This window comes from Nicotiana tabacum, chromosome 11 (genome assembly GCF_000715075.1).
Source record: "Nicotiana tabacum cultivar K326 chromosome 11, ASM71507v2, whole genome shotgun sequence".
In the NCBI taxonomy this organism is placed as follows: Eukaryota; Viridiplantae; Streptophyta; class Magnoliopsida; order Solanales; family Solanaceae; genus Nicotiana; species Nicotiana tabacum.
In genome coordinates, this window is record NC_134090.1 from 33,057,477 (window position 1) to 33,070,364 (window position 12,888).

Here is a 12,888-nt window from a genome sequence, read left to right on the forward strand (position 1 = left end):
ATTTCCGCATCTGCGGTTTGTGGACCGAAGATGCGGCACTGCAGATGTAGGTGTATCATTGCAGAAGCAAAAATGGGTCAGGCAAGTTGGACCGCAGAAGCGGCTAAAGGGATCGCATCTGCGGAAGCGCAAATGCAGAAGTGGTTCGCAGATGCGGCTTAGGCCGGTTTAATGAACTCTGCAGAAACGTATGTGTCGACCACATATGCGGTACCACAAAAGCGGATTTTGGACCGCAGATGCGGTCATGTCTGGGCAGAATGTATATGTTCGCGATTTTGGAAGGGTTAAACCATTTTTGCACTCGGAATTGGGAGCTTTGGGCGATTTTGAAGAGAGGAATCAAAGAGACTTCGTTGAGGTAAGGATTTTGGACTTAAAACACATTCATATAGTAGAATTTCATGAATTTAGGGCTGTAACTAATGGGTTTAAAGGGCTAAAAATGGAGGATTAGGGCTTGAGTTTAAGAGGCCTTTAATGGAGGATTTGAGGGGTTATTTGAACTCCGATTTTGATGTTGTTGATATGTATAAACTCGTGGAAGGATAAGGAACCCGTTGATGTAAAAATTTCTGAGTTTCAAGAAGTAGGCCCGGGGCTCGGGTTGTTGTAATTTCGGGATTTGTGCCCGTTATTGATTGTTTTTGCTTGGGCTTTGTTCCCTTAGCATATTCTGATGCATTCGTTCTGATTTTGGATAGATTCGACGTACGTAGAGGCCGATTTGAGGGGCAAAGGCGTCGCGAGCTAGAGATTTTGCCGGTTCGAGGTGAGTAATGATTGTAAATGATATCCTGAGGGTTTGAAACCCCGGATTCGCACATCGTAGTGCTACATTAAGGTGAGACACGCACTTGATGATAAGCGTATGGTCGTTTACTGTTGGGGATTGTGACTTGGTCCGTCCCGATTGACGCTTTTACCGCATATTTGATTGAAACTTATTTGTTATCATCATTATGTGGATTGATTGCCATATTTGGGCTTCGAGCCAACTATTTGAACCCTCCGAGAAGTTTTATCACTATTTCCTCACTGTTTTGACCTACTACTTGAACTCAGTCGTATTGTTTTCCACTGTTGTACAACTCAGCCACTTTTACTTGGTTTTGAAACTAAAATGATATATTAAATGATGTTTTGAGGCTGAGAACTACTGTTTTTACTAATGCCTGAGGGGCTTATGTGATTTCTGGACTGAGTATGGCCGAGGGCCAGATGTGAGGATACTATGGGATCGGGTTGCGCGCCGCAGTAGTGTTATACTGATATTGATATGAGGCCGAGGGCCTAGATTTGATGCCACGAGATGGCTTGATATTGCGCTTGGGCCATAAGGGGCCCCTCCCGGAGTCTACACACCCCCAGTGAGCACCGTCGACGAGATATATGGATCGGGCTGCACGCCGCAGGGATATATGGATTGGGCTGCACGCCGCAGCGGTGTTGGTACTATTCTACGTGTTTACTTTACTTCATCTGTCTACCATTATCTGTTGTTTGTGCTACTTCATGTGATATCTATCTGATCGCCTAACATTTATCTGTTAATTGGGTGTTGTGCCCGAGGGGCGGATTTTCGTGCTTATCTGCACTATTTGTTTGCATTCATTTGCGTAACAGTTGAAAAAGTCATTTTTAAAAGAGGTTTAAACTGAGCTAAGATGTTTTTCTAAGGATTTCACAGTTTCACTGCTTTTATTCAAAGGGTTTTAGACTGCTCTATACAGCATGTTGATGCATTTTTCGTGATTTCTTACTGCTCAGTTATTATTTACCTTTATTACTCACTGAGTTGGAGTACTCACTTTACTCCCTACACCTCATGTGTAGATGCAGGTATTTGTTCACCCGGTAGCGGGTTTTGAGCTGGTCGGAGGCTAAGTTATCGGAGTTTAGTGAGGTGACTGCCAGTGTTCGCAGCACCACATCTCTTTCTTTTGTTTATCAATCCTATTTTATATGTTTTCGGCCTTGCAGTTGTATTTATACTTTAATAGATGCTCGTGACTTGTGACACCCCGGTTTAGGCTATGTCAGGTTGTACTTCTGCTAATTATTATCATTTAATCACATTTAAACTGCTTATGAACTGTTTAACCATTTTAAATAAGATGTATTGGGTTTTGTTGGCTGGCCTTGTCTTCACGAGAGGCGCCATCATGACCGGATCGGGGATTGGGTCGTGACAAGTTGGTATCAAAGCCTAGGTTACATAGGTCTCACGAGTCATGAGCAGGTTTAGTAGAGTCTCGCGGATTGGTATAGAGACATCTGTATTTATCCTCGAGAGGTTGCGGAACCTTTAGGAGAAACTTCACATTCTTGAATTCTTATCGTGCATCCTTGATCCATCTTGAAAAGTAACTCTTGAAATTCCTTCCACGTGTTCGCATGCGCGCATGAGCACTCAGTATCAGACGTGCCTTGATGGCTTGTGATTCCCTGATCGAGGGGCGAGATGTGATCTCTATGAGTTTGATGTTGGGCCAGTCTGGAGAACTTGAGGCCGGATCTTTGCCTGTGGCTTGAGCACTGAGGTGCTGATTGTGTGAGCAAGTGTGTCGCACTTATATATTCAGTATTGCCCCTATTAGTAGAAGTGACGGCTGGATGACTATGCGATGAGTATGTTAGTACTATGAGATGTATCTATATGACTTGGAAGTGACGAGGAAGGTCTGCTGGAGGATAGAAGGACTATTAGGTGCTTGATTTTCATCTTGATTTGAGGTGTAGCCTCGAGTTATGGGCATATGAAGGATCTTTCAATGTTTCCCAGTTGAGAGTGAGGTAGATTTCATGTTGCGGTATGAGTTCAGATTCAAGAAGACCAAGTAACTACGTACGGATTTTGACGGTGGAAGGTATACAGAAATGTTAATTGAAGGCAAAACAGGTGGGTTATCTCCTACGGAGAATTCTAGGGTTGTGTGACCCTTATGTGACTGTTAGAAAATCTCATGTGCAAGTGGAATGTAAGTGTTGAAATTTGAATTTTGGGTTGCTTGAGAGAGGGTGGCTTAACTATTACGAGAATGAGTGCGAGATTTACCGAAGATTTGAAGTACTAGATGACCTGTGTTTTCACAAGCTTGCAAAGGTTCTGAGTTTAATCTCACTATGGTATTGTGTCATCAATAGAGTATAAGTGCAATGAGTTATTAAGTGTATTTTGATCCATGGCTTCGAGCCAAGAGAGGGAGTTTGCTGTGAGTGGTTGATTGCACGGTTAGGTGCTATGTTGGTTCCAGTTTGAGGCGTGTGGGTGAATCAATTATGGCTTGCGGAAATTGAGACCGAGGATGGCTCGAGTAAAGGAATTTTTTTGACAAAGGTTATATTATGCTTCATAGGGTAGGAAAATCACGGGATGTCTTAAGTTGTGGTTGGTAAAGATTGTTTGGTGCCTAGAGCAGGAAGTTGCTTGGTTGTATTGGGATGAGGACTTAATTCTGCGGTGTCGGAGTGCCAATGAGGCACGTTGGTTCTATTCGTTGGGTCAAGTAAATTGCAGTTTGAATAAGAGTGAATGACTCTCGAGAATGGTTCAAATGTATCCAAGATTCTACAGGGAGTAATCGGGTATTTTATAGTTGTATATGCGGTTAGAAACTGAGTTTTCATTGGAAGAGGTCAAGACTTGTGGTGTTTCTATGTTACTTATAGGATTCTATGTATCAGTACCAGGAAAGTAAAGGTAACAGATTTAGATTTGTAGAAAGTTCCTCAGAGTAAAGTGTTCTGGAATGTGGTATTTTTGGGAGTAATTGAGTGAGTATTCAACAGCTTATAGGTCTTAGACAGTGTGGTCTTGTGCTTGGGTCTCGTGTGGTGAGTCTGGGTTGAGGAATTGTGGTACTACAACAAGAGAGAATATCAAGTTGAAAATGAATCAGAAGGAAATTTAGATAGATGGAATAGTTTGATAGTAGACCTAATCGGTATGGTAAGGATATGATTAATTCCTTGTGTGTGTTCGAGGTAATGAGTTCTTTTAGGTATTTTGCAGCGATGCTCTTAGGTTTTGATGGCTTGCTTTGCTTGATCGAGTTAGAAGGACTCAGTCCTGACATGTCTGATTTGTGCAAAGGGAAATCGGAGAGTTTTTGATGGTTTTTACCACGATTTAGAGATGTATATTTTCTATGGGCATGCGGAGCATGGGATGTATAGTGATTTTTCTTCTAGATTTGTACTAATGGAAAGTTCTTGACCAATTGAGTACGTAGATATTTTTGGCTCCGAAGGAAGGTGAAGTTCTCATGTTATCCTGAGATGGTATGGTATGTGCGGTGGGTTGTGGAGGTTTGACAATTGTGTGTGGAAGGTTATGGTTCAGTTCTGAATGGAAAGTCATGAATTCTTAAGCAGCACAGGCAGTTTCAGATGATTAAGGAAGTGGTAGTGCTAATTGAAGTGATTTGACGAGAGTATATGTTTCAGTAGAAGGTCAATGTGATTAAGTTGATGGTACTTCGGTAGTATTGCGGCACTTTCTTGTTAGATCGACTGGTGATATTCGAGTTTGCTTGGGGGCACAGGGAAATTTTTGAGTATCTATCGAGGAATGATTAGGTATTTGAGGCGTAACATGTATTCGGACGGCGAAATTGGGATCGGATGTGGTGATTCATGGGCTGTGTGGATTCGGAGATAGAAGTTCTCATATTCAGGCTATGTTGTGGTTGTGGATCGTCTGTATCGGCACTGTTTAGCGACTATCGGGATTTGGAGGCTCGAGTGGTTTTTTCTTTGTCAGTATGTTAAATGTTGGAGTTCAGACTAGTCGTCTTAGTGTTGGGTTATTCTGGACTATTACGCTATGGGCTATGCCGAAAATGCCACGGGTTGAGTGGCGAGGGGCGGCAGATTATGTTCTAGTAGGGTGGTTTATATTTTAAAGACCTAGCGAACGGCTGGGAAGGATTGACTTTCTTAATTGAGCCTTCGTGATTGATGTCAGTGCAGAGGATTCTACCACTCATTCAATTCCGATGTTGAGGAACTCTCCGGATGTGTTCCTTGTGGCCGGGCATGTTGCCGGGCAGGGTTGTTGATTTCGATATTGATTTGGCGTCGGGCACCGTATCGTATGGCTCCGGCAGGAGTTATAGTAGTGGAAAAAGCAACTTTGGGCTTCTTTGATAAGGAGTTCGTTGGCAGGCCAATGTGGATGCGTGTTCTAGCTGAGTCGGCTTAGTTGGCCCTAAGCTATATTGTTGAGGGACAGGTTGATTCGACCTTTATTGAGCTTACTAGTGATCTGAGAGATCTATGAGTTGCCTTTCTGTGTTGCGAGACGTTATGATTTGTTGGTTATGGGCACATATGGTGCGGTTCTATTGGGATTCATAGTGGAAGTTGAGCGGGAAAAGTAATTAGGTGTTGCTCGGTGGATGGCGTATCGGTTACGTCGTATCGGGTCTACATGGTATGTGTTCCTTGTTTCACCATGTGTGTAGTGATTTGCTTTGGTTCCAGGGTCAAATTGTGCGCGGTTATCAATTTCGAGCATAGTGACTTGAGGTGTTTCATGTGAAATAGTGTTTGGATAGAATCGCGCATTTTTGCAGTGAAGCTAGGTGGAGATATGACCTTGCGGGTTAGATTCAGGTGTTCTATTTCTATGAGGTGAGACGGGTCCTCAATCTTGTGTTGTGGTGGTACGGGTGAGCTTGAGGTACAACTCCTTCATTGAGTCCTTTTCATGATTGAGTATGTTAGGACCGTTGCTTATTGGCGCGCGTATTATGCCAGTTGTGTCTTAGACCTCTATTGATGCATCATGTCACCAGAGTGATGTGTTGGATTAGAGGAGATCGTTGGGATCATTAATGAATACGAACGGATTCGATTTCAACATGTTGGGAGGATAATGTCGAGGTTCGGCTCGGAAATTTGCTATGGTATTTGCCAAAGGAGAAGTGGCTACATGAATAGTCGATCTCAGAAATGGTTATGGTTCAGTGCGTATTTCATTTATCGTTGGCAGTATATGAAAGTGTTGGAATGAGACTTTAGTTGATAAGAGGTTTTCTACCAGTATTCGGTTGTTGCGGGCAGCTGCTATGAATATAAGTTATCACTACGAGTGTTTGAGTTATGTGGTATATTATAGGATTGATCCCGAGGTTGTAGGCATGGGTTATTACAACTGGTTCGGGTGTATTCAGAGTATAGGTGTGAGGTTTTGATCGTATTGATGGTTTCAGAAGTGAAAATGTGGTTCTATGGCTTATGGGCCAGATTGGATTGTGCTATTTCAGTTGCAATATGTTATCGGACCTATATGAGATAGGGTGACGTGGGATCACCCCCGGGCATATGCATGGTAAAATTATTCAGCTACGGGTTGGCTTTTAGAACAACTCTAGGTACGTTCGAGGACGAACGTGTGTTTAAGTATGGGATGATGTAACAACCCGACCGGTCGTTTCGAGCTTTTGCACTTTAATCGCCAGTTCTCGAGCATGATTTGCCCCGTATGATGTATTATGACTGATGTAAATCGTTGATTTTGGTTTTCACGAAAATCGGTATGAATTCGAAAGAACAGTCTCAGTTGAAAGCTTTGAATTTGAAAGGTTTGACCAAGAGTTGACTTATTTGTATATGAGCTCGGATCAGAATTTTTATGATTTGGTTAGCTTTGTTGGGTGATTTATGACTTAGGAGCGTGATCGGAATTGGTTTTGGATGTCCGGAGTAGAAATAGGCTTGAATTGGCGAAGTTAGTATTTTGGCGATTTCTGGTTGATAGGTGAGATTTTGATCCGAGGGTCAGAATGGAATTCCGAGAGTTGCTGTAGCTTCGTTATGTCATTTGTGATGTGTGTGCATAATTTCAGGTCATTCGGACGTGGTTTGGTTGGGTTTTGATCGAAAGCGTATTTCAGAAGTTTTTAGAAAACTTAGGCTTGAATTCGATGTGAATTGATGGATTTGATGTTGTTTGAAGTGTTTTGATGATTGGAACAAGTTTGAATAAGGTATTGGGTCATGTTCGTGCTTTTGGTTGAGGCCCTGTGGGCCTCAGGGTGATTTCGGATGGTTGGCGGGGAAATTAGAATTTGTGTTGCAGCTTTAGATTTGCTGCTTCTGGTATTTTCGCATCTGCGGTTTGTGGACCGCAGATGCGGCGCTGCAGATGCGGGTGTATCATATGAGGTATCATATGAACTCCGCAGAAGCGGATGTGTTGACCGCATATGAGGTACCGTAAAAGCGAATTTTGGACCGCAGATGCGGTCATGTCTAGGCAGAATGTATATATGTTCGCAATTTTTGAAGGGTTTAACCATTTTTGCACACGGAATTGGGAGCTTTGGGCGATTTTGAAGAGATGAATCAAAGAGACTTCATTGAGGTAAGGATTTTGGACTTAAAACACATTCATATAGTAGAATTTCATGAATTTAGGGCTGTAACTAATGGGTTTAAAGGGCTAAAAATGGAGGATTAGGGCTTGAGTTTAAGAGGCCTTTAATGGAGGATTTGAGGGGTCATTTGAACTCCGATTTTGATGTTGTTGATATGTATAAACTCGTGGAAGGATAAGGAACCCGTTGATGTAAAAATTTCTGAGTTTTGAGAAGTGGGAACGGGTCCCAGGTTGTTGGTAATTTCGGGATTTGTGCCCGTTATTGATTGTTTTCGCTTGGGCTTTGTTCCCTTATCATATTGTGATGCATTCATTCTGATTTTGGATAGATTCGACGCGCGTGGAGGACGATTTGAGGGGCAAAGGCGTCGCGAGCTAGAGATTTCGCCGGTTCGAGGTGAGTAATATTTGTGAATGATATCCTGAGGGTTTGAAACCCCGAATTTGCACATCGTAGTGCTATATTGAGGTGAGACACGCGCTTGATGATGCGCGCAAGGTCGTTTACTGTAGGGGATTGTGACTTGGTCCGTCCCAATTGACGCTTTTACTGCGTATTTGATTGAAACTTATTTGTTATCATCATTATTTGGACTGATTTCCATATTTGGGCTTCGAGCCAACTATTTGAACCCTCCGAGGATTTTTATCACTATTTCCTCACTGTTTTGACCTACTACTTGAACTCAGTCGTATTGTTTTCCACTGTTGTACAACTCAGCCACTTTTACTTGGTTTTGAAACTAAAATGATATATTAAATGATGTTTTGAGGCTGAGAACTACTGTTTTTACTAACGCCCGAGGGGCTTATGTGATTTCTGGACTGAGTATGGCCGAGGGCCAGATGTGAGGATACTATGGGATAGGACTGCGCGCCGCAGTAGTGTTATACTGATATTGATATGAGGTCGAGGGCCTAGATTTGATGCCACGAGATGGCTTGATATTGTGCTTGGGCCGTAAGGGGCCCCTCCGGGAGTCTTTACACCCCCAATGAGCGTCGTCGACGAGATATATGGATCAGGTTGCACGCCGCAACGATATATGGATCGGGCTGCACGCCGCAGCGGTGTTGGTACTGTTCTACGTGTTTACTTTACTTCATCTGTCTGCCATTATCTGTTGTTTGTGCTACTTCATGTGATATCTATCTGATCGCCTAACATTTATTCTGTTAATTGAGTGTTGTGCCCGAGGGGCGGATTTTTGTGCTTATCTGCACTATTTGTTTGCATTCATTTGCGTAATAGTTGAAAAAGTCATTTTTAAAAGAGGTTTAAACTGAGCTAATATATTTTTCCAAGGATTTCACAGTTTTACTGCTTTTATTCAAAGGGTTTTAGACTGCTCTATACAACATGTTGATGCATTTTTCGTGATTTCTTACTGCTCAGTTATTATTTGACTTTATTACTCACTGAGTTGGAGTACTCACTTTACTCTCTGCACCTCGTGTGCAGATGCAGGTATTTGTTCACCCAGTAGCGGGTTTTGAGCTGGTCGGAGGCTAAGTTATCGGAGTTTAGTGAGGTGACTGCTAGCGTTCGCAGCATCGCATCTCTTCCTTTTGTTTATCAGTCCTATTTTATATATTTTAGGTTGTATTTATATTCTAATAGATGCTCGTGACACCCCGGTTTGGGCTATGTCGGGTTGTACTTCTGCTAATTATTATCATTTAATCACATTTAAACTGCTTATGAACTGTTTAACCGTTTTAAATAGGATGTATTGGGTTTTGTTGGCTGGCCTTGTCTTCACGAAAGGCCCCATCATGACCGAATCGGGGATTGGGTCATGACAATAAGCATTCTATGTACTGCCGTATAAATTTGCCTATTATCAAGGCCATCTATGTACCATTCATAGATGTCTGATCCACTATAACCTTGGTGGTAGTGGTCATTGTCTTGTTCTTCTATTAGAACATATTGTGGGGTTGGTCTTGGATAATAGAACATCCTTTGGTATGGTTTGCGAGCATATTTCTCAGAGATTTTATTAATCTCGTCATCTACTTTTAGACTTTTATCAGACATATGCTCTAAACTTAAAGGATTAACTCTAAATTCACCAAAATTCTTATTGAGAAGTTCTTCAATGTCATCAAGACTTTTTAATTTAAAGTCTTTTACCTCAGGAGGAGGTTGGATACTTGTAGTAGCAATCTGCTCTTTACCTTTGGTATTCTTTTGTTGGATTTTTTGGACTTCAGCTATAAGCTTGTCCAATTTTTCCTGTATTGTAATAATCTTCTCACCTAGAATACTAATATGTATTTGTGTGATCATAGTATTCAAATTTTTAGCTGTAATAGTAGCTACATCATTTTCAAATAATTTTGAAAAAGCAGTAAAATATACTATTTTATCCTTTTTCCTATTTGAAAAGATTATTGTGGTGGAAAAATTGATTTGGTTATTTTTCCACTAGTGAGTATATAATCTCTTTCTAAAACCGAAATATAGTTATAAACATGCTTAGACATAAACCAAGGAACAAAAGCAATAATCTTATTTTTCTTGTTTATGTCCTTATAGAAATCATGTCTGAAGAATTTTATTAATTCATCATTAAAATTTTCAAAAAACCATTCTGAAAATATCCCATTTGGGATTTAAAAATTCTTCAAGAATCACTTTTCTTGCCGGTGAACCCGGACTAGAATCTATTTGATTTTCAACCATCATTTGCACCATTTGAGAAATCCATTTTGGATGCAATTGGGTCAGGGTCTGAATTAACCTTGACTATATTATCTTGACTAATTCTTATATTATCAATTCTATTATTTTCTCTAATATGTGATGTAGATGCTCTAGATGGAAAATGTACCACATAATCAATTGGAGAAATATTAGAAGAGTTTGATCTAATTAATCTAGATGATAAACTATCAGTTTGAACGGGTTCATTGAACCTGATCTTAACAATCCCATCCGAGGTTTGTTCTATTTCTGTTATCTCAGTATTACCAGTATTTTGAGGAGCCACCGCTTCCTCTATGACCCATTCTTTGGGAAAATCTATTTCATCCCATTTTATAGGTCTCCTGGTAGTAACTTTGGATCTACCAAAATTAGTTTCTATAAGAACAGTCTCATTTTTGAAATCCATAATTTTGCACATAGGATTCAAAGTATATAAAGGCTTATAATAAATCCTATAACAAATGCATATTACTTTTGTACCAAGTAAATAATCATAACCATGTAACTTAAAGCATTTAACGAGTTTTCATCATTCAAAGAAATCTACAAATTTGGATAAGCATTAAAATAAACTGGGCCATAAGCCAAACTAGTTTGAACAGTCCCTATAAGAGACTTTTTCCAATTCTGGTTTCTGCCATCTCTGAGAGCAGCTATGAAGCTTTCAGGTAAGCCTCTTAGAGTAAGTGGCTTAAAAGCAACTTGTATTAAACCTATATGTATTAATCTATGTGATTCCCTATAAGGGGCTAAATCACTTTCTGATAATAATCTGAAAGTGGCATGGTCACTATCTACAGTGATAGTTTCTTCAGTAGTTTTAACTACTTGTTTAAATTCTATTTTTCGAAGGTTCCTAACTGGTATATTACCTTAGGTTTGACTAATGGTATAGTCCACTTATTTAGAAGATCTAATTGTTGGGTCCATTCATATTCTTCCTTCCTACTGTTTTATAACGACCCGACTGGTCGTTTTGCCTTTTAGGACCCCGTTCCCTTAAATAAAACTTTCCGCGTTTTCTTTAACTAATTTACGACTTGCGGGGATGGTTGGTTTGGGATTTGGAAGAGTTTTGTCACGATCCTAACCTCGAACCCGGTCATGATGATGCCTCTCGTGAAGACAAGGCCAGCCAGACCAAAACAGAACCCCTCTTTTAAATAGTTAAATACCATAAATAGTTCTAAAACATGATATAATAACCATAATTTGCAGAAATAACGGTAACAACAGTAGAAACCATCCCGACACAGCCCAAAACGGGGTGTCACAAGTCACGAGCATCTATTAGAGTATAAATATGACTACAAGGTATGAATGTACAAAATAGGACTGATGAAAGAGAAGGGAGAAGAGCGGTGCTGCGAACGTTGGCAGCCACCTTGCTAAACTCCGATGACTCAGCCTCCGATCAGCTCAACACTCGCTACCGGGTGAATAAATACCTGCATCTGCACACAAGGTGCAGGGAGTAAAGTGAGTACTCCAACTCAGTGAGTAATAAAGGTAAATAACAACTGAGCAGTAAGAAATCACGTAAAGCAAACCAACATGCTGTATAGAAGCGGTGTAAAAACCCTCGAGAAAAACAGTGAAGCTGTGAAATCTTTAGAAATATCTTAGCTCAGTTTAAACCTCTTTTGAAAATGGCTTTTTCAACAGTTATGAAAATGAATGAAAAATAATTAGTGTAGATAAGCACAGAAATCCGCCCCTCGGGCTCAACACTCAATTTAACAGGTAATACCAGGCAATCAGGAAGATAACACATAAAGTAACACAATCAACAGGTAATGGCAGACAAATGGAAATAAAGTAAACACATAGAACAATACCAGCCCCTCGGGCTCACTCTCAAAACACTCTCAGCCCCTCGGGGTCACTTTGTGATCACAATGGGTACCCGCGCTCACTGGGGGTGTGCAGACTCTGGGAGGGCCCCCATACGGTCCAAGCGCAATATCAAGTCATCTCGTGGCATCAAATCTAGGCCCTCGGCCTCATATCACTCAAGCCACCTCATGGCGTATAAAAGTATCTCAGGCCCTCGGCCTCATATCACTCAATATATCCTCACATATGGCCCTCGGTCTCACTCAGTCCGAAAATTATCACAAGCCCCTCGGGCATTAGTAAAACAGTAGTTCTCAGCCCAAAACATCATTTAGAAATATCATTTAAGTTTCAAATCTGAGTAAAAGTGGCTGAGTTTGTAAAACAATAGGTATCAAGAGGACTGAGTTCAAGTAATAATTCAAAAATAGTGAGGAAATAGTGATAAAAATCCCCGAAGGGTTCAGATAGTTGGCACAAATCCCAAATATGGCGATCAGCCCAAATCATGATGATAACAAATAAGTTTCAGTCAAATACGTAGTAAAATCATTAATTGGGATATACAAGTCATAATCCCCAATAGTAAACGACCCCATGCTCATCATCAAGCGCGTGTCTCACCTCAATAGAGCACTACGATGTGCAATCTAGGGTTTCAAACCCTCAGAGTATCATTTACAATTAATCACCTCGAACCGACGAAATCCTTAGCTCGCGACGCCTTTGCCCCTCAAATCAGCCTCCACGTGCATCGAATCTATCCAAAATCAGAACGAATACATCACAATATGCTAGTGAAATAAAGCCCAAGCGAAAACAATCAATATCGGGCACAAATCCCGAAATTACCAAAACCCGAGCCCCGATCCCACTTCTCGAAACTCAGAAATTTTCACATCATTAGATTCCTTATATTCTCACGAGTTCATACATATCAAAAGTTCTCAAA